The sequence below is a fragment of the Eulemur rufifrons genome, chromosome 7 (assembly GCF_041146395.1).
Source record: "Eulemur rufifrons isolate Redbay chromosome 7, OSU_ERuf_1, whole genome shotgun sequence".
Classification (NCBI taxonomy): Eukaryota; Metazoa; Chordata; class Mammalia; order Primates; family Lemuridae; genus Eulemur; species Eulemur rufifrons.
This window is the reverse complement of record NC_090989.1, coordinates 264,300,361-264,327,991: the sequence shown is the minus strand read 5'-3', so window position 1 is coordinate 264,327,991 and position 27,631 is coordinate 264,300,361.

Here is a 27,631-nt window from a genome sequence, read left to right as displayed (position 1 = left end):
ATGTGGCGTTAATTTGCATTAGCCTAATGAATAATGATGTTGAGCACCTTTTCATGTACTTATTGACTGGATGTTTTCCTCTGTGAAGTAATCTTTCTAGTCTTTAGCCTGTTTTTTAATTGGATTATATGCCTTTTTCTTATTGATTTGTAAGAGTTCTTTATCCATGCTGATTGTGAGTCCTTTGTCGGATATATGTGTACTGCTAATATTCCTTACCAGTCTGTGGCTTGCCTTTTCACGCCCTTAACTGTGTCCTTTGAGGAACAGAAGTTATTCATTTTGTTTATTTATTTATTTTTATCAGTATATAATAGTTGTACAGGCTGGGCGCGGTGGCTCACGCCTGTAATCCTAGCACTCTGGGAGGCCGAGGCTGGTGGATCGCTCAAGGTCAGGAGTTCGAGACCAGCCTGAGCAAGAGCGAGACCCTGTCTCTACTAAAAATAGAAAGAAATTATATGGACAACTAAAATATATATAAAAAAAATTAGCCGGGCATGGTGGCGCATGCCTGTAGTCCCAGCTACTTGGGAGGCTGAGGCAGTAGGATCGCTTGAGCCCAGGAGTTTGAGGTTGCTGTGAGCTAGGCTGACGCCATGGCACTCACTCTAGCCCGGGCAACAAAGTGAGACTCTGTCTCAAAAAAAAAAAAAAAAATAGTTGTACATATTTTGGGGGCATATATGATATTTTGGCACCTGTATACAATATGTTGTGATCAAATGAAGGTGATTGAGATATTCATCACTTCAAAGATTCATCTTTTCTTCATGTTGGGAACATTATAATTCTTCTGGCTATTCTGAAATATACAATATTGTTAACCGTAATTTCCCTAATGTCCTACCAAACACTAGAACTTATTCCTTCTACCTAACTACAAAGAAGTTATTCATTTTAATGAAGTCCAACTTATCAAGCTTTTATCTATAGATCATACTTTTTTGTGTACTATTTTAAAATCTTTGCTTATCCCAAGATCATGAGGGTATCACACTAAGTTTCCTTTTAGAATCTTCATTATTCTATCACTTTTCTATCTATAATCCATTATGAATTTTTGTGTACGGTACAAAAGATCTGTTTTCTTTTCTTTCTTTCTTTCTTTTTTAATGGACATCCAATTATCCCGCACTATTGGCTGAAAAGTTGATACTGTCTCCATTAACTTGCCATAGAACATTTGTCATAAATCAAATGACCATATATGGGTGGGACTGTTGCTGGACTCTCTATTCTATTTCATTGGTCTATTTGTTTATCCATGTTCCATACTGTCTTGATTGCTGTAGCTTTATAGTAAGTTTTTATCTGATACTGGAAGTCCTCAGCTCTGTTCATCTTCTATTGCCTTGACTCTTCTAGGTCCTTTGCTTCCATATAAATTTTAAAAAAAACTTGCCAGTTCCACTTAAAAAAATTCCTGGGATTTTTATTGAGTTGCATTAAAACTGTAGATCAATGTACAGGAAATTACTATCGTATCCATAGTGTGTCTTCCAATTCATGAACATGGTTTATCTCTCAACTTACTTATTCTTCTTATACTTTCTCTCAGCAATGTTTTATGGTTGTCTGTGTACTGTACTGGTCTTTGAAATCTTTCGTTAGATTTATTCCTAAATATTTTGTGGCTTTTGTTGTTATAGTAAATGATATTTTTAAATTTTTATTTTCTAGTTGTTTATTGCTAGCATGTAGCACAACTGAGTTTTGTATCTTGACCTTGCTTCAGCTCCTTTGCTAAATTTACTTAATACTTTATAGATTATATCAGATTTTCTTTTTATACAAACATATAATCTTTAAATTGGTTTTATTTCTTTCTTTTTCAATATTCATAACATTTTAAAAACCAGCTTAAGTGAGCCTGTGGGCCAGAGGTGGGGTGGCTCCGGCGCGGGCTCAGGGTAGGGGGGCACAGGTCCCACTTGTGGGCTGAAGGCAGGGGTAGGCGGTACTCGAGGGAGGAGAGGTGGCCCAGGGTGGGCGAGTGTCAACCTCCAGCACCGAAGGTGGGGGTCAGGCCAAGAGGCATCCTGGCTCGAGTAGGGGTGGGGATGTCTGTTCCCCTGGGCTCTCTTTGACAGGGAGGAGAGGATGGTTGCTTTTTAGAATAAGGGAGAGATGATCATTCTTACATGACTGAATACGTCTTATTTTTTTTTTTTTCATTTAAGTGAAAAACTGCAGTGCAAACAAAATAAAGCACAAAGCAAGACGAAAGCTAATTGAAGAACAAGTGTTTTCTTAGATAAGCTGTTCAACTCTTCTCCCATACTGAGTACAAGTTTGGTTTCCTATGAGCACAGACTTTGAAACTAAATATTAACCCTGAAGTTTTAAAAATTTGACCATTTCAAAAATGTCAATAAGTTAAAAATGTTAAGTTTTACTATTTAAAAATGTTAATCCATATGATCTGTCTTTTTCTAGTCTGTTGAAACTAGATTATAGAAGTGTGATTTAGTATTTCATGCCATCATTGCATAATAAAATGAATGTTCAAATCCGTATGTACTAAAATGGAAAGCTTCAAATGTATGTTGTGATTAGTACTTTTAAAATAACACCTCAGGATACATTCTGCATACATTTTAATTTAAAACAATGCCTTTTGGCCGGGCGCGGTGGCTCACGCCTGTAATCCTAGCACTCTGGGAGGCCGAGGCAGGTGGATCTCTTGAGGTCAGGAGTTCGAGACCAGCCTCAGCAAAAGCGAGACCCCCATCTCTACTAAAAATAGAAAGAAATTATCTGGCCAACTAAAATATATATATATATAAAATTAGCCAGGCACGGTGGTGCATGCCTGTAGTCCCAGCTACTCGAGAGGCTGAGGCAGTAGGATCGCTTGAGCCCAGGAGTTTGAGGTTGCTGTGAGCTAGGCTGACGCCACGGCACTCACTCTAGCCCAGGCAACAGAGTGAGACTCTGTCTCAAAAAAAAAAAAAAAAAAAAAACAATGCCTTTTAAATCTGCATGATGTACAGGTGTCATAGGTGATAAGATCTTTAGCAATTCTAGTGATGGGGAAATATTTCAATAAATTTGGGATCAGAGCTAATTAGTAAGGCAAGAATTATATTTAAAGTGACATTTTATTGTTACAATTTTTTTTTTTTTTTTTTTTTTTTTTTTTTGAGACAAGGTCTCACTCTGTTGCCTGGGCTAGAGTGCAGTGGCCTCATTGTAGCTCACTACAACCTCGAACTCCTGAGCTCAAGCGATCCTCCTCCTGTCTCAGCCTCCTCAGTAGCTGGGACTGTAGGTGCATGCCACCACACCAGGCTAACTTTTCTTTTTTTTTTTTTTTTTTTTTCTTTTTGAGACAGAGTCTCACTCTGTTGCCCGGGCTAGAGTGAGTGCCGTGGCGTCAGCCTAGCTCACAGCAACCTCAAACTCCTGGGCTCAAGCGATCCTACTGCCTCAGCCTCCTGAGTAGCTGGGACTACAGGCATGCACCACCATGCCTGGCTAATTTTTTCTATATATATTTTTAGCTGTCCATATAATTTCTTTCTATTTTTAGTAGAGATGGGGTCTCGCTCTTGCTCAGGCTGGTCTCGAACTCCTGAGCTCAAACGATCCGCCCACCTCGGCCTCCCAGAGTGCTAGGATTACAGGCGTGAGCCACCGCGCCCGGCCTAACTTTTCTATTTTTTGTAGACACGGGTTCAGGCTGGTCTCAAACTCCTGATCTCAAGCAATCCTCCCTCTTCAGCGCCCCGAAGTGCTAGAATTACTGACATGAGTTACCCTGCCCAGCTGTTACAACTTTAATTACTGTACTTGCTATTTGAAATCTATGTTCTTATGAATGGGGCCATATCTTTTTAAGAGTTGTGCTTAGTACCTACAGATTCTCAAAAATTTAGTAAGTAATAAAATGATGCATTTTAATTTGAAATAAATAAATAAATAACAAAAACCAGCTTAATGAAGTATAATGTACATAAAATAAAATGCACCAATTTTAAGAATACAGTTTAATGAGTTTTGGCAAAAGTATGCTGTCATGTAACCACCACCATCAAGCTATAGAACATTTCTATCTCCTAAAAAGCTCTCCCAGTGCGCTTTTGCAAAAAGGACTAGAGAAAAAGTCATCTCACTAGCTCCTTGCTGGACACGGAGGGAAAAGCTTGAGTTAATTAGCATGAGGTTGCAGAATATAGGTCAACTACGTTCTCCAGAAGAGGGAAAGTAGAAGGTCAAGTTTCTCCATGAAGTTATTTCTCAATCCTGGTTGCACACTAAAATCAATGAGAAGACTCTCTTAAAATACCACTGCCTGGACTCCACCCTTAGAGATTCTGATTTAGTTCATCTATGATGGAGCTCAGTCATTGGGTATCTTTTAAAAGCCCCTCATGTGCAACCAAGGCTGAGAACTAGTGGGCTTAAAGGAAGTTAATTTTTGCAGGGTAGCTTTTTAAAATTGTAAAAGCTATATAACAACTGTCACTAAAGGAAATTACGTAACAGGAAAAATCACACATGATACTATGTATCTTACACAACAAATAGTCTCAAGGCTTTGTCCGCATGCAGACATATGTTTGCACAACTGTATTCATTATGGCAATGCAACTTTGCTTTTACTTTTTTAGTTACCATTTATCATAAACTTCTTATTTAAAACCCTACACAGACAGGCAGTTTAGGGTCATGATTCTGGATATGGGCTTTGAAGTTTAGACAAACCAGGGTAAAAATCTCAGATTTTTCATATACAAGTAGTGGATCCAAAATTCAGAGGCTCTAGCTGTAAGATAGGAACAATAGTAACTACCTCATAGGTTCATTCTGAGGATGGATGTTTGGAAAGGCACAGCTGCAAATCGCCTGGCACGTTTCAGGCTTTCAATTAATGGCAGCTGGTATTATCATTGGAACAAGTGGGATTACCCACTGGAAGTCAATGCAAACAGACCACGGGGTTGGAAGAGGAAGGAAGGGATCTCATTCGTGCTTAGCAACAAGGACTCAGGCTCCCTGGGGAAGAGACATGCAGAAAGTGTCTATGTGTGTATGTGTGTATGCATTTGTATGTGCACTAAAGAGCTGGGAGTCCATGCCTGTATGAAGTGGATTTCCCACAGTTGGGCATAATTCTGGGAGAGGAAGAATTCCAGCAGGTCCCTGGATCACCTGTTTTAATGGCAACACACCACCGGCAACAAGAGCCACAAATAAAGAATGGAACGTACAGGCCAGTTGAGGACATTCTCTTGTTTTCTCTCTTTGAGTCTGGAAAACCAGACTGACGCCAAGGAGTACTGGGGAACTATCCCTGGAGGTCTTAGACTTATTAGAGGACATCAGGCCCTGAGGAGGGAAGAAAAGCATTCTTGCGTCAGGTGGCATGGGAATAGCAAGCCATTTCATTTGACTGCTTAAAAAAATGATATAAATTTATGGAGAAGCACTATTCTAGGCACTTAAGGAAGTTAATTCCATTAAATCATTTAATCCTCACAATAATCCTATGAAGTAGGTATTGCTATTATCCCCATTTTATAGATGAGGAAACTGAGGCATAGAGCAATTAAGTAAACTTGCCCAGAGTCACACAGTAAATGGTAGAATCAAACCTAAAAACCCAAAGACCATGCTCTTAACCACACTGCACCCCAAGCCGGTGCAGTGGGACATATTAGTTACATTATAATAAATGTTGAATGGTCTTCAGGAAGACATCAAATCATAATTTGCTCACTTCCTCCCTTTGGATTTAGTATTTTTCACTTTTAGTTATAAAAACACCTTCATGCGTATAGCTGTTCACTCCTGTTGAATTAGCTCCTTAGCATGGCTTCCTGTGAGTGGCACTACTTGGTCCGAGGGGATAAATAACTTTATAGTTGCTGCTACATGTTGTATTGTTTTCCAAACAGGCTGCAGCAGTTTACCAGTGCCACTAGCAGGTATACGTCAAGCAGTGTAGGTGGAATTATTTGTATAAATAAATATACCTTTGTAAAAATATTTTTTTAATTTAATAGCTGCAAGGTTAGAAATCTGCAGCACCACATTTGCTCAGCTTGCTGTGTTTCTGGGAGTTTCCCTTTATCCAAGGCCCCTTCAGTCACTGAGTCAGCCTGAAGTTGAGCCATCATCCTCCACCAGGCCAGCCCTGGACTTCCAGACTAACTGGAATGTTGGAAGGTGAGGGGCCCACACATGCACCAAATGCCACAAGATATTGGCTAGGTTTTCTTTTCCACTTTACCAGCTGCTTTCCTAAATGGGATTGGAATGACTTTTAAGCCAGGCTAGCTATCCTCCTGGTCACTGAAACCAGTGGTTCTCACACTTTGTTGTGTCTACAAAGCCCCAAAAGATCTTATGCAAATGAAGATTCTGATTCAGTGTGTCTGGGGCAGGGCCTGAGAGTTTAACAAACTCCCAGGTGATGCTGATGCTGATGGTCTACAGACCACACTTTGAGTAAGAAGACCCTGACACCTTTATTCCTTAGACAAATCAGACAGCAAATAAAAAGCAGAAAATCCCCATTATAACTCTCTAATTCCAGTTCTGCCACTGACGGGCTCTTAGGACCTTGGTCTAGTCATGCCCTCTCTGAGCCTCAATTTCCTCATCTGTACGAGGAAAGTATAAGACTAGATGCTCCCTGAGCCCCTTCTATGGTTTCCATTTCCATCTTGGAATTCTTTAGCCCATTCATATTACTTCCACATAACATCCATTCCACGAATAGTCTGTGAGCTCAAAGGACGGGCGCAAGCACCCTGTCAAGCACCAGGGATGTGAGGAGGAACAAGCTAGACATAGTCCCTGCCTTTGTGGAAACGCAGGTCTATTGGGAAAGGCAAGCCAATTAGAGCTGCAGAACAGTTTGGTAAGTGTTTTGGAAGGAAAAGCTCAGGATGCCATGGAAGCAAATACAAAATAGATCTTGCTCAGACCAGTGGGAATCAGAGGAGACTTCCCAAAGGGAATCATTCCTGAGCTGATGCCTGAAGATAAGAGGCATGATCCAGGTGAAGACGGGCAGAGGAAGTGGGGCTTGTCGCGGGCAGGGGGGAAGGCACAGCAAAGAGCTCTGGGCAAGAAAGAGCACAGGGCTTGTAAGAAACTGAAAGAGGCTCCACAACCTGGGAGACAAGCAGTGAGAGAGGCACAGGAGATGTGGCAGGGTCCCCAGGGCCTTAAGTGCTATGGATGTGCATGTTTTTCCATGGGTGATGACAAGCTCTTGAAGAGTCTCAAGAAGGAGCAGGAGAGACTTGGATTTCAGGGAGATTGCTTTTGCTGCAGTGCAGAGATTAGAGGGGACAAGAGCACATGTAAGGAAACCAGTACAAAGACTTGCAGGAGTCCCAGCAAGAGGTGATAATAGCCTGGACCAGGGCAGCAGCAGTGGGAAATGGGAGAACTAGATACATGTGGACAGATGTGGAAGGTGGAATTGACAGAGCTGGATGGATGAGGGCAGTGAGGAGACGGAAACATGCGTAAGTCTTATGGCTTATAATAACAAACATCTATTTCCTGCCCTTGGGTCTGTGGGTCAGCTGGACTCAACCTTGCTCAGCTGGACTCAGCTCCAGGCTATAGGTCAAGTTCAGGGCTGCCCCATATATCTCCCATTCAGGGAGGGACCCAGGCGGAAGGTGCAACAGCCGATCGGGGCATGCTTTTCTCACAGTGGATGGCTGGAGCTCTAGGAGACACAGAAACACAGATGTCCTCTAGCAGGAGGCCACCAGAGCCTCTATTGGGAACTGCCACATGGTCATTCCTTGGTTAAAAGCAAGACCTATGGACAAGCCCAAAGCCAATGGTGTGTAGAAGTGTACTCTGCCCCAAGATGGAACAGGAAGGGAAAGTATTTGTTAAACAATAACATAGTCGACCATAAAAAATTAAGGCCAACCCCTAGGTAGATGGGAGAGGGGCATTCACTGAAATAAGAAACACAGAAGGAGGAATACATTTCTGGGTAAGGGTGAGGAGAGAAAGTAAAGGATTTCATCCTGAGATGTATTGCTGCCGAGATGTTCAAGCAGAGATGTCCAAGAGGCAGTTGGATAAGTGGTCCACAGCAGGGAAGAGAGGTATGGGCTCGAGATACTTATCTGTGAGTCATTAGCACAGGGCTGGCCATGAGAGGGGTTGAGATCATCCACGGAGAATTTGCAGGCTTAGAAACAGGGCAGACCTAGCACAGAACACTCAGGAACTTCAAGGAATAGTTCTTAGAAGAGACACCTGAAAAGGAGACTGAGGACATTGTTCCTGGAAGCCAAGGAACAAGAGTATTTCTCAAAAGAGAGAGTGGCCCGAAGTATCAAATACTGAAACAAAGTGCGATGGGTCTGACCGCAGGGGATGGATTTCTGTAGACTACGGGGCGTCCCAAGCTAGACTCTAAGAGAGCAAATGAGAAAACTCAAAGAAACTCAACAACCTGCCTCCACCCCTGGAACAAGGCATGAGGATCTACGACTCCTCTCAAATTCTACTTAAGTAAGCTTTTTACTGGAGTGTAGCATGCACAGAGAAAGTACACAGATCCTAAGTGCACAGCTCAACACTTTTCACAAGGTGAGCACACCCGTGTCACCAGCACCTTGAACAGCACCCCAAAACCCTGCATTTCCCCCTTCTGGTCACTGACCTCCATCTGTACCCCAATCTTGAAAAGACACCAGTGCACTGTGAGGTCAGCTGGGAACCTTACTGAACTTGAGGTTCAAAAGTTCCAAACTCAGAACTTCCCCCACTGGCTTTTCCTCTTTCACCCCCAATCTTTCTCGAGATTGCTGGTTCTTCTCTTGTTCGTTCCTCCATTCTTCTCTCCGTTCACCATTCACTCAACACACTTGAGTGCAGGGCCTACGTGTCGTACACGTACTCTACTAGGGGTCGGGGAGAGAATATAAAGGTAACGCCAGGCCTCGTGCTTACAGAGACAGACATGTCACACGATGTGACAACTATAATAACAGAGGCGGCACTGTGTGTGGGCGTAGAGGGTGTGCGTGCATGTGTACTCAGCAGCAAGCACTTAGGAAAACAATTGACACTGTGTGGGCAGGATCAACAGGACTTCCAAGTCTTTGATGGGATGGAACAGGACAGGCTTGGGCTCTGAGACATTGTGTGCTTCCCTGGGCGCACTTCATGGCTCATTGTCCCTGAACCTTAACGTGCATTCAGCCTAACAAACCAGGCCTCTGACAGTGCCATAACGGAACGCTAGAGGGCGAGAAAAGACTATGAGCTTGACACCAACTGCCCCAGACTTCGCAATCTAAGAGGAAAGGCTTTGATGAAGGCTCTGAAAGAAAGGAAACGAGAAAACACAAGAAGCCCAGAGAGGGAAAGGGATGTGCCCAGGGTCACACGGCTGCAGAGGGAGCATGTTGCCCCAGGCCCATGCAATTTACTCTGTAATGCTCTCAATTTTCTAAAACTCAGTTGATGGTAATTCAGGATGCTCCTAGAAGCCTTATTCTTTTTTCTTTTTTTTCCTTTTCTATTCTTTTCTTTTCTTTCCTTTTTTTCTCTTTCCTTTCATGATACTTGAGTGGGGGGTGAGCCATGATGGAGAGGCAGATTTCTTTTTTTTTTTTTTTTTTTTTTTTTTATTTTTTTGAGACAGAGTCTCACTCTGTTGCCCGGGCTAGAGTGAGTGCCGTGGCTTCAGCCTAGCTCACAGCAACCTCAAACTCCTGGGTTCAAGCGATCCTCCTGCCTCAGCCTCCCGAGTAGCTGGGACTACAGGCATGCACCACCATGCCCGGCTAATTTTTTGTATATATATATTTTAGTTGTCCATATAATCTCTTTCTATTTTTAGTAGAGACGGGGTCTCGCTCTTGCTCAGGCTGGTCTCGAACTCCTGACCTCGAGCGATCCACCCGCCTCGGCCTCCCAGAGTGCTAGGATTATAGGCATGAGCCACCGCGCCCGAGGAGAGGCAGATTTCTGTTTATAAACCTCTTACAAGTACAGTACAATAGAACATTGGGCTATGTGTTCTCTTCTTTCCTGAATCTGAAGTTGGTGTCAAGTTCTTTGGGGATAGTGCAATGGTTCAGAGCGTGGACTCTGGAATAAGTCTAGGTTTGAATGAAGTTCTGCCTCTTATTCTTGGTATGATTTTGGACACATTTCTTAGCCTGCAAAATCAGGCTATGTTCATACACATACCTCCCAAGGTTGTCAGGGTTAAGTGAGTTGATGCAAATGTATTCTCAACAGTTCCTGGCAAGGAGCAATTGCTCCATCAACAACGTGTGCTCTTAGCCTCCTTCTCCTGGCTGAACGGTGTTGGTCAGCGCCCCAGCTGTGCCTGTGCAAGGGAGGAGCCCAGCCGTGCCTTCTCCAGCCCTTGCAGTCAGCAAGTCTGTTTGGTTTCAAGTCCCAACTCTGCCCTGTCATTTATGGGCTATGTGATCCTGAGCAAGTCCCTTCTCTGCCCCGAGCCTCCGTTTCCTCATTCCTCAAACAGGGCTGATACTATCATTACTGCAGATGCTCCTTGACTTACAATGGGGTTACATCCAGACAAACCCATTGCAAATTGAAAATATCCTAAGTCAAAAATGCATTAATACACCTAACCTACCGAACATCAGAGCTTAGCCTAGCCTACTTTATACATGCTCAGAACACTTACATTAGCCCACCGTTGGACAAAATCATCTAACACAAAGCCTATTTTATAAGAAAATGTTGAATATCTCATGTCATTTATTGATATTCTGCTGACTGTGTATCACTTTCATACCATCAAAGTCAAAACATTGTAAGTTGAACCATCATAAGTCATGGTCCGCCTGTACTACCTCTACTATTACAGCAAGAATTCCTTTTAATTTAGGTCAACAAATATTTTCTGATTCCCTACAATGCCTTAGGCCTGGTGCTGGTTCCTGGAGAGGAAGAGACAGATACCTGAGGACCCAGCAGGCGAGTAGGCTAGATAGGCTGGTGACCATACAAATTACCAGAGACTATGATGAATCCAAGAGAAAGAGCACTAGTTCTAGGGGGTTCTAGGAGGTCTTCCCGGAGGAGGTGAAATCTCAGTTGGGTTTTGAAGGATGAGTAGGAATTTTCCAGACTCATCTTCCTTTAAAGTCAATGAAGATAGTGGAATCAGGGGTCCTGCATGGGAGGTCTGTGGCACATGCCAGCCAGAGCTTCCCTTTTGTCCTAACCTCATGGCCCTCAGTAATGACTCCAAGTGTCCTTCTTCTCCCAGACACCCCTCTGGAGGGAGGTAGGGGAGCCTTGGTAGAATGGTGAATTTAGACCCTCTTTGGAAGAAAAGAAGCCCAAATTATGGCAATTAGGAGAGGATTAGAGGCACCCACCCCACACAGATCATCTAGAGATGGGGGCACCCTGACTAGCGCCTGTCCCAGGGGAGCATCTTATGGCTCAAGACTCTGATGTATCCCTCTGCCTCCCTGCAGGGTGGGCATGACAGTCCTCACCTATGTTCCACCTCCAGTGCAGCCGCAACAGGCATTGCCATTGACATCTTCATATCCTGCCTCTGCCCGAATTGTTCTTCCTCATTCTTTCTCTGCCCAGCCAAATTCTATGCACCTTGTCAGGGCAGCCTCTGTTGCCTGCCACCTGGCAAAGTTAGTGGGAGCCCTGCACTTTCAGGTTACCCTGAGTGGACCCCAAAATCACCCTGTATTCTGGGGATCTAGCCTCCCATTGAGCTCTGAACTCTCTGCAGGCTGCAGGCGGGTACCACGTCTGAGTCCTTTTCTGGAACCCCAGCTCCTGGCACAGAGCCTGGCTGACAGGACCTCGCTCTATAAATGTTTGCTGAATTGAATTGAACTGAACTGAGCCCAGAATTCTTGACTCTCTCCAGTCAATGTTTTTGTTTTCCTGTCTTGGCAGGAAGCAGAGGGAACACTCAAAGAGGGAATTGGAGAGTGTGTCATGAAAGGATCATTTAGAGAGGTGCGAGCAGGGTTAAAGGAAATAAAGACGGTGAAGCACCCGGAGGCCAGCCGCTGCGGGAGCTGCTGCCATGCCTGGGCCCGAGGGGCGGGAGGAAGGGAGCCGGTGACTCACTTGGCAAGAGCTGCAGCTGGGAGGGAGGGGCTGCCTGACGGGGGTCTGGACACAGCCACTGCCAAACCTGGGACAGCAGGGAGGGGACAGGAGACTCCATGCCCACTCTCTCTCTTCCTGTCCGGCTTCTGCCGTCGCCTTGTCTTGGTGGACCCAGTGGAAGGCAGAGACCAAAGCAGCCCAGCTGGTACCAGCCACCGAAAGCAGCTGCCCCGGGCACAGAGCAGTGCATGAAAGTAGGGAGCACATCTGGACGGTAGGGACAGCACCCAGCACAGGCGGCTTTTCCCAGAACATGGCTTACAGTACACTGGCATCAGAACCACTTCAGGAGCTTGTTTCAAAAGCAGATTCCTGGGCTCCAACCCAGACCTACCAAATCGAAATACCGATCTATGGGCCCTGGGAACCTGTACTGTCAGGAATCCTCCCCCTAGCTGATTTTAATTCACATGAATGTTTGAGAAATTCACTATCTTGAATGGGTGCTTCAGATGATGCAGTAGGAGGACTGGCCAAGGATCTCCGGAAGTACAGAATTACGAGAATTATGAATTTAGTGAATCCATAATGTGAACTTACAGAATCACCCCCCAGGTAATGAGGCCTGGGGATGTTAGTGTCCCAGGGCTGAGGGACCCCCAAAGGACCAGGGAACCTCATTCACTCATTCATCCAACGTTACTGAGCACGTACTGACTTCCAGGCCCTGTGGAGAGTTCTGGCCACACAAAAGTGAACAAGGATGGGCCCGGCCTGGAATTTCCTAGGAGAGCTCTTAGATGCTATCTAGCAATTCCAGGGCTCCAAAAATCATTTCCAACCTGTGGGGATGACTCTTCAGTGCTTCTGCTAGTACCAGCTCTGGGCAGGTAAAACAACAAACCAAACCCATCAATTCAACCGCCATCTACACACTTATGGCACCAAAATGCGTGTCCCTCCTGAGTCCTGGGTGTACAGACATACACTTGGAGGCCCCACAGGCCCCTCCCATCCACATGAGCCTAAGAGGACTCATGTTCCACCCCTGCTCACCCCCCAAAGCTCCCAGCCTCAATGAGTGGTGTCACCATGCACCCAGGTGTTTAAGCAGAGCCTTTCCATGGCCAGGTTTAACTCTGCCTTCTCTTCACTTCTCTAGTTCCCACCAGCATGCCAGGTGTTCATTGTCCCCCTTTATTACTACAAGTACCTAACAAGAGTCCTTGTCCTCTCCTATGTCATTGTTGCCAGAGGGATCTTTGCAATATGAAACCCAAACATGTTACTCCCCTTCTTAAAATCTTCGATGCCCCCAGCACCCTCAGGACCAAGTCCAGACTCCTGACTGTAGCACACAAGGCCCTGTGCCCCTGGCCATGCCTGAGCTTCCACCTCATTTCCCACCACTTCTCACCTTTCACACACACCCTTACACCCTCAGCATGGATCTTAAATGTACACACTTGCTCACCTTCTTCCCACGATGTTCTCCCCCTTCTATACCTGGTCAACTCCTTCTTGCCTCTCAAACTCATTTCAACTGTCATCTTATCCTTGAAGTCTTCTCTGACCCACCAGACTGGATTAGTCTGTGCTCCCTCAGTATCTCACCCTTAACCCCTCTGATTTTATCTTGCCACCTTGTAATAGTCTATTTGTCTCTTTTGTTAGTCTGTGATCTTTATAGAGACAAGGATCAGTCATGTCTAATTTGCCTTTATATCCCAGTGTTTGACAGTGTCTTCCTGTCACCATGGGTGAGTGGGTGGGTTGGTGGACAGATTAAACTGCACTAATAATAGTCTCAGCCGGGTATGGTGGCTCATGCCTGTAATCCTAGCACTTTGGGAGGCCAAGACACAAGGACTGCTTGAGGCCAGGAGTTGGAGACCAGCCTGGGCAACACAGTGAGACCCTGGCTCTACAAAAACTTTAAAAATTAGCCTGGCATGATGGCATGTGCCTCTAGTCCCAGCTACTCAGGAGATTGAGGCAGAAGGTTTGCTTGAGCTTAAGAGTTTGAGGTTGCAGTAAACTATGATGACATCACTGCACTTAGGTCAGGTAACAGAACAAGACCTCGTCTCAAAAAATAAAATATTAATAATAGTCTCTTGCACAGAAAGAGCTCTTCCAAGAGAGGACCTAGGGCGGATTGATTCATTAAATTTGCTAATTTTGACAGGAGTTACATCTGGTTTCACAGCTGGTTGAGTGAGTATACCATACACACCACCAGGTTCTGGGCCAGTACAGCAATCTAGAACAGTCTCATCTCAAGGACCTCATGATAGATAGGGGAGACATTGTCTGAGTTAGGCTCTTGCAGGCTGCAAGGAAAAGACATATGCAGGTTTCTTAGGTACTGATATAAGTGGCCAGATTAAGATATTTCTTTTATGGAAGGCTATCTTGTACAGAAGGTTTTCTTACATGGAAGTAAGGAAGTATGAGAACCCCTCCTAGTAGCAGCCCAATCCTCCTGGAACAGCACCTCCAGTGGATGGAATTATTAAAGGCCCTTGTATCTACCAGCTCTTGTCCCAATACTGCTGCATAACAAACCACCCCAAAATTCAGTGTCTTAAAACAACAATATTATTTGCGGTTTGGTTCGACTTCACATTTTTATCATTCTTCTGGGACGAGCAGTCTACCAGGGCAGTCTTTTTATGGGAAGCACAAGCTTCAGCCCATAAGTATATTTCAAGCCCTTAATTTAAGCATCACATCTGCTAATATCCCATTGGCCAAAATTAGTCACATGGCCAAGCCCAAAGTCAAGCAGCAGGAAACCCATCTACTTCCAGTGGTGGAAGGAACTGCCAAGTCACATGACAAAAAGCATGGCTACAGACAGGAGGGAAGAATTAGAGACATTAACATAGTGCTCTACACCAGTCATCCCCGACATTTTTGACACCAGGGACTGTTTTCATGGAAGACAATTTTTCCATGGACCGGGGCAGGGGGGAGGGGGAAGAAGGGGATGCCATTACATTTATTGTGCACTTTATTTCTATTATTATTACATTGTAATATATAATGAAATAATTATACAACTCACCATAGGTTGGGGACCCCTGCTCTACACAATGTACAATACTCCTCATTTTTCAGGATAGATTATTTCTCAGAAACAATAACTCATCTTTTCTACCTGTTATTTCCCTTTACTTTTATTTATTTGAGTTACTATGTAATGAGTATCTCTCTCCTATATTCGGTAATATGGGTGTACATAGTGTAATTTACATCAGCAACTGGATTCATTATATAATCTTCAATTCATGTTCAACTACCCCTATTATATGGTATTTCCATAACTTCAACTATTTTAGTCAAGCTTATACTTTCATCAATTGTAAAAATTAAGAGGTTAATTAAGATGTTACATCAGCTGTAAAAATTAGGATGTTAAAAATTCCAGACTAAACACTGGGCCCACTTACAGTAATGCTATTGTGAAAGGCCCTTGGACAGCTACTGCTTCAATTTTAATTCTGCCTCCTTGGGCAAAGCAGCAACCCGGTAAGCAGCTCTTGCAGGAAAATTACTCTTGAAATACTGTTTGTAGATGTCATTGACAGTATTGAAGCCATTTATGTCAGCCAGCAAAACAGTTGTTTTACCACATTAGTGAAGTCACAGGCTGCAGCTTGCAGAATTTCACCCATGTTTTTAAGAGCCTGTTTAGCTTCTTCTGCTACCTCTACTGGCACAAGCTGTCCACTTGACAGGTCCATGTCTATCTGTCCTGAAATGTAAACGTTCCTGTCAACTAATACAGCTTGACTGTAGGGGCCAATGGCCCCCGGGGCTTTTGAGGTGCTGATCACTCTTCTGATCAAGGATGACATGGCCAACCCTTCCCTCTTGTGGCCCCTCAGGGACGACAAGCCCCAATTGCAGCCCTGCTCAAGTCACAGCTGACTCAGGTTGTTTGATTCTCATATCTCTGCACAGAGAAAAGAAAGAGACAAAGGCTGACAGCAGGAAGTCAGCATTAGAGAGGCACGTGACCACTTTTAGGCGTGAGCAACTTTCTTCAGAAATTTCAACCCAGCAAAGACGACCTCTAACTTTCATACACTCAATCAACAAATATTTATCCACCCATGCTCTGGGTCAGGCACTGTGCTCAGGGCTGGAGACACAGGATGAGTAAGTAAGGAAAAGCCCTCGCCCTCGAGGAGCCTGGCCTCAGTGGGGAAGGGGGAGAGTTAAGAACTTAGGTAAGTGCAGCCAAGTGGTACAGGGGTCTGGATAAATGTCTAGTGGGGTTCAAAACAGAAGCTGGTCAATTCCATCTGACCAGAGGGTGGGAGACAGTAACAGACACGGAAGCTTCAGGAAAGGGCCAAGTGGGCGGGACGGACAAGAATAAAGATCATTCCAAATATTAACATATTGCACAGGCTGGGCCGGGGCTAGCGGAAGAGGCGAACTAGCACCCTGCATTAGTGTTTTGGAAGGACTGACACGTAGGGGCAGGAGGAGGGAGGAAGAAGGGCCAGGGGAAGGAGAGGACAAGGTGATGCGGGGTCCAGGTGGTGCAGACAGTTGCACACCATGTGAAGGAACGAGAAATGTGTCCGAGGTTTCTCCTCCCTGAAACATTTTGTGTAGGGATCTCAAAGACCTGGGTCTTTGTGCCTTAGGAAGGGCAAGGTGCCTCATAATGAATCCTGACTGATTACCTAAAAATGGATAAACTATTTTAATCCCCTGCATGATATACCGATGATTAAAGTCTTAAGAATCCCGTGCATGGTGTTTCCAGTTTCAGTGCACGATCATACGCCTTACCTCATTTAGTCCTCATAAGCATTCAGGAGGCAGGTGTTTGACTGATGAGACACACTTAGAAGGAGTCCCTAACAAACACTCCTTGCAGTCAAAATGAAATCCTTTTTTCAAAAGGCCTGAAGATTAGTATGACAATGCCAAATGCCTTGTAGAGACTTGGATTGGTCGGGCCGGTGGTTTCCAAACACCCTCCAATCTGCGGAGCAGCTGCATCAGGTTCACCCAGGAGCTTCTCAGTAATATGGATTGTGAGTCTCCACCCCTAGGGATTTGCAGATTTGGTAGGTCAGGGGTGAGGATCAGGAACTAGTACTGTTAAGAAGCTCCCCAGGTAATTCTGATACATAGCCAGATGACAAATTGGTCAATTGGCCTCTTTTGGTTGCAAGGATAATTTGAGGCCCTGGTGACAGAAATGTGGTCCCTAGGCTGCTTGCCTCAGCATCGCTCAGATGCAGTTCCCTGGACCTCACCCACACTTACCAAATCAGGGTCTCCAGAGATGGACCCCAGAATCTATGTCTTAAACTCCCAATATTCATTTGTTCATTTATTTGTTAGTATTTCTTAGGGTCTTGCTATGTGATAAATGCCATTCCAGGAGCAGGGATGTCATGGTGAATAAGACCAACAATGTCCCTCCCCTAAAGACATGTACATCCTGCCTGAGCTGTTTGAATGCTAGGTTTTGAGAATCGCTACCTTAAAATAATGTGGGGGTTCAAGGCTTAGCCTCAGTAGCAGGAATTCCTGTTGTGTCTGCTTTAGTTACCCATTGCTGGTAACAAACTACTCCTACAACTTAGCGGCTGAAAAACGACAATGATCTTTTTTTTTTTTTTTTTTTCATTTCTCATGATTCAATGCATCGGCGGGGTGGTTCTTCTGCTGGTCTGCTCTGGGTTCAGCTGAGATAAACCTGGCATGGCTAGACCCCGCTCCATGAAGTTGTTAATCCCAGGCTTATTAATGGCATGGTGGTCTCAGTGTTCCAAGAGAGCCAACTCCAATGTGCAAATGCCCATCAAATATCTACCTGTCATGTTCACTGATGCTCCATTGGCAAAATCAAGTCACATGGCTATGCTCAACCTTAGCATGGGAGGGAAATTCACAGGTGTTTGGACACCGGAGGGTCACTTCTTTGGGAGTCCTAGAATTCTATTAAATATCACAGTTAAACTCTGATTGTCTCTTGCTCCTGGGATCTCTTTGTGTATATTCTCACCTTTCCCCTGCTTTGTTCTCTAGTTTAAATTCCTAATTGAAGGAATCCAGTTATCTTGCAAAGCACTTTCATGGCTCATAACATCCCTAGTCATGGAGATTCTAGGACTCAGCAGCACTGCAAGCAGAGCTAGTACAAAGGAGATGAGGACCCTCTGGATATCTTTGGTACCCTGGTTAAACCTCCCATAGGAGAGTCATGAAATTCCTGTCATCACCTTTATAATCACCCTGATATAAAAATATTCTCCCATATATTTTACGTATTTGCTCCTGAGAGTAAATTTGAAGTTTTGTGTTTTCTATTGGTTACACAGATTTGTTAAATGTTTCTTTCTGATTTTTGAAGCACTGCTTGTATGTTACAGAAGTTTCAAAAAATACAAAAAAAAATTAAAATCACTAATCATAGCATTATCTAGAAATAACTGTTTTTAAGCCTTTTAGCACATTTTCTTTCAGACTTTTTTATGTGCACAAATGTTTTTCTTTACATAATTGTGCTGTGAATACAGCTTTATGTCTTTCTTATACTCGTCATCCAAAATATATCGCTAGCATTTTCCCATGTCATTACAATCTCTTTGTAAAATAATTTTGAGTTATGTAATAATAAGACTTATTATTTCATATTCATTCAGTTGCTTACTTCATATTTTTAACAATTATCAGCAGTGCTGTAATGACTCATTTCTGTTCATAAGTTTTTATCTGCATTTGAATTTTTTCTTCGATTAGATTGGGTCCATATTTTTTCCTTATGTAGCACAGTTTTCAAGACTACATCAGCATTTCTCAATAAATAGCTAAAGAGATGTTTTCCCTCCTGAATAGGACGAATACTTCCCTCTGCTCCATGTGCCAAAGCAGCTTTGCAAAATGGGTCCATTTCCTCTCACTCCATTTCCTCCTGCTCAACTATCACGTATCCCCATTTCCGTGTGGGTACACACGACAGCCAGGCTGGGTTGGGTTTTCAACAACTTTACCAGAGCTAGAGACAGAGCTATACATGTTCCCACGGTCCCCTCTTTATCCAAACCATGGAAAATTGATTTTTTTTTTCTCTCTTTCCATAACTGGCACAGACTGTGTTTGGGTCAGGAACCCAACATGAACTACAAAGACTGACCTCAACCCAGGGAACTTGAGAAGAATCTAGATAACACTGTCGGGAAATTATTCCCTCATGTGAATTGGCATTTGAAGTATGTACTAGTATTATGTACATTTTCTTAATATCACTGAACCGAGTGTGATGGAAAATAATACACTGGCCTTAGTAAGTCAAGGGACTTAGCCCGACGTGGGCGTATTAATGAGGTCATCCGAATGCAGCTAATTCAGTCACTCATCACACTCTTAGTAAGTACCAGATTCCATCCAGGCTACCAGCATAAGAAGAAAGATGTGAAGGAGTCCACAGTTAGGGGAGCAATTTGCTCAATTGTCTACAACGTGGTGAGGGGGGGGACCTGCAGCCTTAAGGCCACATGTGGCCTTCTAAGTCCTTAAGTGCAGCCTTTTGACTGAATCCAAATTTTACAGAACAAATGCTGTCATGAAAAGGGGTCCAGCTGAGAAAGATGAAGCTTTTCTTGCCTCCTTTGGTGCTTAAAAAAGAACAGTCTTGAAATCAGAAGGCTACAGGTTCCTCACCCCTGCCAGAGTGTGCAAGGTTGAGAGAGATATGAAGGTTGCCCTCAATATATTAATATTTACCCCATAGTGTGATGATCAAATATTGTCACAGAGGCTGACAAAATGGGGGCAGCCTCCACGGTTGAGACTGTACTGCCTGCGATTCTAGATTGCAATGAAATCAAAACCATGAGACACCAAAAAGGTTTCAGCCTCCCCTTAATTCCTGATAATTTCTCTGAGGGATTTTACTGACTCTGTCATTCCCAGTCCTTCTGCCTACTGGAGCTCACGGGCCCCAGAGCTGGTTTGAAATTAGCTCACTCAGCAATGCATGTAGACAACAAAGGAATGTGCCCTTCACCTGTAGACCTGACAGCTCCACTAGGTCACCCTCGGGAGCGGATGTCAAGGTGGACATCCTCATTCCTTTAATTGTTTCACATAGGCAAGAAATTGAGAGTGCCTAGTGATATCCAATCACAGATTAATTACATCTTATTTGGGACACTGTTGAACTCATTTCTCTACATCTATCTGTATGTCTTTTCTCTCTATTGATTGACTATCAAGCTAGCAAAAAAAAATTTTTTTGGAAGGATTTTTGACAAAGGACCTTTAGATGTAACATAACTTTCCTTGCTCACTGCAGAAAGACAAGCAATTTTTTGGCTCATAGCCCTTTACATACTTTGATTAGAAATAATAGTCACAGCTCATGTGGCATCAGGTAGATCTTTCAGGGGATTTTTCCAAGAGTCTGCTAACAGTGGCACACACATTAATAACTAAGTGTAAGTCAAAATGTGATGAGAAGCATAAAAGAAGAACAGACCAAATATCCTACGGTGCAGGGATTAGAAAGCTCATAACCAGCAGAAATAATCTGGGAAGAGGTAGCTGCCGAGATCAACTTTAAACAGGATTTCAGCAGGCAAGGATGGTGAATGAGTTGTTTCGGGAGGTCAACATTGGGTGGCCTTCAGTCTTCAAGGGGAAGCAAGAAAGGGGTTTATGCCTGTGCCTGGGCTGGGATGACCAAGGCTGGCAAAGAGGCGGCATCAAACTGAGAGAAGCTGACGAAGGTGAAGAAGCGGGGAAGGAGCAATGTTTTCTGACATGATAGCTGGAGAACTTCACCCTGGAAGGGGCAGTTAGGGGTGAGAAGAGCAGTATCTGTGCAGGTCTTGGTGACTGCTGCACCAAGTGAGTCCCTGAGCTTTGCTCAGGCATCTGGGCAGGAAATCCCATAACCCTTGTCAACCCACGCCCCTGACGTGAAGATGATGTGCCTTAGGATCTCTGCCGTCCCTGGCTGAACACGGATTCCTTTAACTTCGCATGTGACTCATGTTTACAGAGGCATCGCGGGACAGTCTGTTTGGACTGTGATGCAATGACTGTGCGTACCATGGAAAAAATGAAAAAGCCATCCTAGCAGGACGCCAGGGAGCAGTTGAGGAAATCCTGTGGCGTGTCATCCCTGCAACACTAGAAGCACCGGAGCACTGGGCAGGCTGAACAGCATCCCCCGTTCTGGCACTGTCACCAGCAGTTGGGAGCACAGTGTTCTCCTGGGCCCAGGACAGGTTTCCAGCTTCTCAGGAATGAAATGGTAAGCCAAGCAAGAGCAGGTTTTCAGACGATCAGCTTTTTGTGGGCGTGACTTCCGGTAGAGGCGGCCTGGGCAGTTGAAATTTTCCATCTCACTGCTCTGGCCACTTTGTTACCAACTGTGTCAGAGAAGCATCATTCCTGATCCAGAGGTCACTGAAATTGTTCTTCTCTCTCTTTGATCCTCATCCAAAAGCTCTCTTTTCGGTTCCATCCCTCAGCCATGTGAATTTCCAATAGGAGCGAGAGTTCTCTCAAGCAGGGTGTGCACACCCTTGTGCCCTGGTCACAGTGAGAGCCTTGACTTGTCAAGGAACCTGGGCTTCGCACTTGGTCAGCAAAATTTAAAGGGAGCCAAAATGGAAAAAAAAATAATTTTGAAAAAAAATTGTGCAGACTTTATTACTTTTTTCCCCAGAGAGAACTTCTTTATTTTTAAATAGGTTGTACATCACATAGTAGAAAATTCAGAAGGTACCAAAAGGTTTATGGCGAAAAGTAAACTTCCATCCCTCTCCCCTGTCCTACTCATCCAGTTCCTCTTAGGAAGGTGAAGACCTTTCCAATTTCAGTTTTGTGTGTATCCTGCATACTTTGATGTGTTTATTTTAAGGTCCACTCCTTTTAGCAAACATCACCACCACTTCTACTATCCCTATTACTGTCTCCTCTCCAGTCCCATGGTTAGGTTGCTCCTGGCCCCAGGAGAGCATGATGGATGTCAGAAACCCAAGGTCAAGGGCAGAGAGCCTACCGGCTGAGGGTCCCTATGTGCCTGTAGGGGATGCCCTCTCTCCTTCTCCTCTACTCTCTCCTTCTACCCCTTTCTATGTGCTCCTCCTTTAAGAAGCTGATGCTTTGATCCTCGGTCCCATCCATCTAAACATCAGTGATACCTACAAGACCATTATCTCTTGGTAGAATTCCCCATCCTCTAAGTTTATTACTCAGACTGTGTTCTCGATGTCCATATATTGGAGGTCATAGGACAGAAGTTATAAAACTTCATTGTGAATAAGGTTCTTATAGTAAATTATAAAATGTAGCTTCCTGGGTTTCACATTCAGAGATTCAGAAGGTCTGGGCTAAGGCCAGAAGTCTGCTTTTCCACAAGGACTTCTTCTCCCAAGGTGATCCTGGTATACATGGTTCCTGGATCACACTTTGAGAAATGCTGCCTTTGGTGTTACTCCTGACCCTTTTCCCTAGAATCTTCTGTTAGGGATTACTGAGTATGTCCTACACCACTGCTGGTTTTTCGAAGTCATGACTACTGTATGGCCATTCTACATTTCCTGAGTGTTTTTCTCTCTCTCATTCTGTTTTCTGTATATGAACTTCGAAGGTGGGGCTTAGAGACTCTTGACAAACCCATGCTCCCTGGGTTTTGTAAGATGACACCACCCCTTTTCAGGGAAGGCCCGTTGTTTAAACACAGTCAGCCACAGTTCAAGATCCATTCTCTGCATGTCTCTGTGGTCTCAGCCTTCTGTTGATGGAAGCATCCTCAATGCTCTGAGTTTCCAGAGCAGGGCCTCAAAGTCCCTGGATTTACATGTCTGTTTTCCCAAGTGGCAGCAAATCTCTATGGTGGTCTGTGAGTCTATTGTGATTTAGTCCTCTGTCAGTTCCAAAAACATGTGCTCTAAAAGAGCATTTTTCAAACTCCCTGTATCCCTGAGGGTTCACACAAGTTCTAGAAGGTCTGAGAACCCTCTGAGATAATCAATATTATCTTTCCATTTCTATGATAATATTAAAAATATATGCATAACCTGGGTCATCTGGCCGCCTCCTTTATAGCAGAAGGCTGCCACATGATTTCGGTTCCCTTATTTGAACCTGTTTACCATCAAGTTGGCATCAAGTGACCATCTAAAGGGAGAGCATTTACCTTTTGATGTGCTGACAAGCACATTTGGCAGCCGACAGGTCTAGCTCAGACAGAAACGCTGAGTCCTTCCTGGGGCTGGGGGACGAGGGGAGGGCCCCCAGGTTCCAGCCCCCAGGTTCTGGCCCCCACACCTCCCTGGCTCCATCCCCTGTGGCTTTCCCCCTTGCCCACCAGCCTCCCTACACTAGATATGCTCCCTCAAGGGCCTTGGCTCTGGTTCTTTTCTCTGCCCAGAAGAATTCTTCCTCCACAGATCTGTGTGAACAACTCCCTCATCTCCTTCAGGTCTTTTCTTAAGTGTTTGCTTAAGTGATTAAGTTTCTTAATCCTATTTAAAATTGCAACTCCCCTCCCCACCCCCATTACCTTTACCCTGCTCTCTCTACAATTCATTTACTTATAATGTCTATTGTTCCCTGTAGCTCCATGAGACCTCAGGCAGCATGAGAGCCGGGATTTCTGTTTGTTTTGTTCACGCATGTCTCCCCAGCTCTCAGAGTAGTGCCCGACACACAGTAGGTGCTTAATAAATATCTGATGAATGAATGTGTTAATGCCTCATTGCCAATAATCACCTCATCGCTGCCCTTGTACTCACACTAAATTTGTTTCTCAATTTTACAGACAAAACTCATCTTTTGCAGGTGATAATTTACAATGGAAAGACACTTTTCAATGGATAAAATGTGAGGTTTAAATGTTTGTGTTGTGGCCGGGCGCGGTGGCTCACGCCTGTAATCCTGGCACTCTGGGAGGCCAAGGCAGGAGGATCGTTTGAGCTCAGGAGTTCGAGACCAGCCTGAGCAAGAGCGAGACCCCGTCTCTACTAAAAATAGAAAGAAATTATATGGACAACTAAAATATATATATATAGAAAAAATTAGCCGGGCATGGTGGCGCATGTCTGTGGTCCCAGCTACTCGGGAGGCTGAGGCAGGAGGATCGCTTGAGCCCTGGAGTTTGAGGTTGCTGTGAGCTAGGCTGACTCCACGGCACTCTAGCCCAGGCAACAGAGTGAGACTCTGTCTCAAAAAAAAAAAAAAAAAAAAAATGTTTGTGTTGCTCAGAGTGAGATCCATGAAAGCCAGGAGCTCCAAGAACACAGGTTCAGGGCATGAGGGGTCCTGAAGTTTGACTAACACTTCTCTAGCGTGCTCCTGACTGATGGCTTTCTCACTCCTGGGCTGGGAACAGACATCTTGTTACCATCTGCCACCGCTGGTGACTCCTCTTTGTCACCAGGCAGGGTGGGCTTCACCCTCCATGGAAGGAGACTCTCCCTTTTTTGTGCAATTCCAGAGTAGTCAATTTTCTTCTCTTTATATCATTTTCTTCAGCTTGCCAACTTTTAAATTTATTTCATTTTTCCAGATAATAAAAGAAACATATTTATTGCAAAATAAGATTTAGGGAACTATAATATAAAGACATACAAAGAAATACAGGCCCAAAGACTTGAAATTCCTGATTTGTAAAAGATAACTTCTGTAGCTTGCTTCTCTGCCCATAAATGCAATACTTGGACATAATATTTTGGTGCAGTTCTTTCCAGTCTTTTCCATGTATGTATTAAATTGAAATATAGGAAGTTGCCAAGGTTCAACCATTTTGACCCACAAAATGGCAATTTTGTGGGTTCAACCTAGTAATTCCTATAGTGGAGGCCATACTGTGCATATAATTTTACATCATATTCTTTTTATGTCTTTATAACAGTACTACTTGCCCATGCATTTATAGGTTTTTGGGCCCTTTGTGAGCTCACATTAACAGCACAAATAATTGATAAGCATTAGCATCTCAGCTGGGAGCCCTGCCTTGTAAATCACTGAAGCAGTACAAGTGGTGCAGACTTCCTGAGTCTTGTGAATGACAACCCTCAGTGAGTCTTCCAGGAAACTCTGCCTATAAATTTCCCCAGCCAATTGCCTGTGTGCAGCGCCTGGCACCAGATTTTCTTCCCAAATGGCAGCTTCTGGGAACGCTACTAATAACTGTGTCCAGCTGCTCATCTCTTGTTTCTCTTAACTTGTATAAATTTGGTCCATTACCTGTGATGTATATTCAGTTTTTAGCTCCTCTTCCTCTCCAATGAAATGATCCTGTTTGGTTCATTGTTGTTGTTAGTGGCTTCTGGATTTCTGAGCCAAGTACAGTTTACCGGCACTAAGAAAGAGAGAGCTGACTATTTTTTATATATATATTATGAAAAGCAGGAGGAGTCCGGTTGCTTTTACAGCCCTGGCTTCCTCCCAGCAAACATCATCAGGACTGTCAGCTCTACATCTTTTCATCACAGCAAAGTCCTGAGTAGTCCATGGATCATGTAGTTCCATCATGTTGTGACCCTGCCTCTAAAATGATTGCCCAGGGACAGTAATCAGTGCAGGTCCTCTCTAGTCTGGCCTATCTGGGACTCGGTACACCTGTATTCCCACTGGGCCTTAATTTGCTCTAGACTTGGCTGGGTTCAACCCTAGATGAAGATTATGTGTCCATCCAAAATCCCCATTTACATATGGTTTGGGAGCTTATGATATAAGATCAAGTATCATTGCTGATAATAAATGACATCATGTCACTCCAGGTGCAACAGCTTAAAAGGATGGACTTTAACATTTTGGCCCTAAGAATAAAAAATGTAACAGGAGACCAGAACATTCAAAGGTAATCTGTAGCCTACAAACACATCAAAGGGTAGAGAAAATAAGGCAAAAAAGACACAAAATGAAATGATATGTGGCTTCTCTTTTCATCAATACATGGTTAGCTACTACACAGAGAGGTAGTATATCGTAAAACCTAACACCCCGGCTTTGAGACCAGACTGACTTGTGTTCAAATCCTAATGCTGTTGCCAGCTGTGAACAGCTTCTAGAATATTTTCTGTAAAACAGGGGAGAAAACACCCACTCTGTAGGGTGATTGTAAGGATTAAACAGAGAATATCCATAAAATTGATCACACTTGAGTTTGATAATAGTAGTTATTATTACAAGACTTACACAAAACAAGAATTTTTAATGTGATCTTTTAAATGTTTATTATTGCAAACACAGTATTGTGACATTAATAAGCTTTAAAAAACCCAACCAACCAACCCCACTACCACCCCCACATTAGACTATTTACATTTTACTATTAAAATATATTGCCTTTTAGTATTACTGAATGTGTCAACATCATCTTTACACAATTTAGTTGTTTTCAGCTTTTTTTCATCTAACATTGTACCATAAGTTTTCCCTGTTGCAACATGGTCTTTCTGATGCACTGTAAAATAGTTATCATTTCAACTAATATACCCTAACCTAATTAATCATTCCTCTATTGTTGAGTATTTAGTTTGTTTCCAACTTGGGGAATATTCTTTCATTTTGTTGCTGTTTCTGTTACTGCTATTTGAAATGCATGATTTTTAAAATATTTAGGTCTTTTCCCTTAGGTGGATGGATGTTTCTAGCTAGATTTTTAGGACATTAAGATAATGACTGTTGACTGTGAGCAAAGAAAAGGTGGTTTTGGTCTAGCGGACAGCAAAGTGAGATACTCTATTGACACGTCCATTAATCTCCATTTCCTCATCTCTGCAGTTGGCAAATTGGTATGAGGGTAACGGATAATTGAGGTAGGCACTCGAGAAATAAATCTTTAAGATGGCCTAAACACATCCATGTTCTCTTTTTAATTTTATTTTATTTCTTTACATGTTGTTATACGTTATATATTACCTTTTTCTTTTCTTTTATAGATTTATCTTCTTCGTGCCTTTCTAAACGTTCACATGTTCTAAACGTTCATGTTCTTGATTTCATTCTATCTCCACACGCAGCCCAGATCGCAGCCCAGATCGAAGCGTAGGTCTTCGTATAATCTGAGGCACAGAGAGGGTAAGGAGCTTGTTCCAGATCACACAGCACCCGGGAAAGGACAGAGCCTGCCGTCCACGGATTCTGAATTCCAAGTTTTCCCACTCTGCTTTGAAAAAAAAAAAAAAAATGCCACCAGGTCCCCAGCGAGGAGACGTAAACGGCGAGCCCGCGGGCAGAGGAGGGCCGGGTGGAGATCTGCTGGGGGCGTCGCCTGCCCCTCCAGGGGGCTCCTCCTTCCCGGAGCTCGGGCCCCGCCCGGCTCCGAGCATGCCCAGTGCGCGCCCCGCCCGTCCGCCGAATGGTGCTGGGCCGGCGCCGAGGCTCCGGGTTTTGCCGGCGACCCGAGGCCCCAGCCGGGCGGGGCGCGGGCGATCCTGCCCCAGGGACTCCGGGGCCGGGTCGGAATTCCGCCCGACGCGACGCCCGGGCGGTGCCCGCTGCGGCGGCGCTGCCCCGGGACGTGTGACTTAGGGGACAAGAACCGAAGTGAGGTACTGCCAGGGCC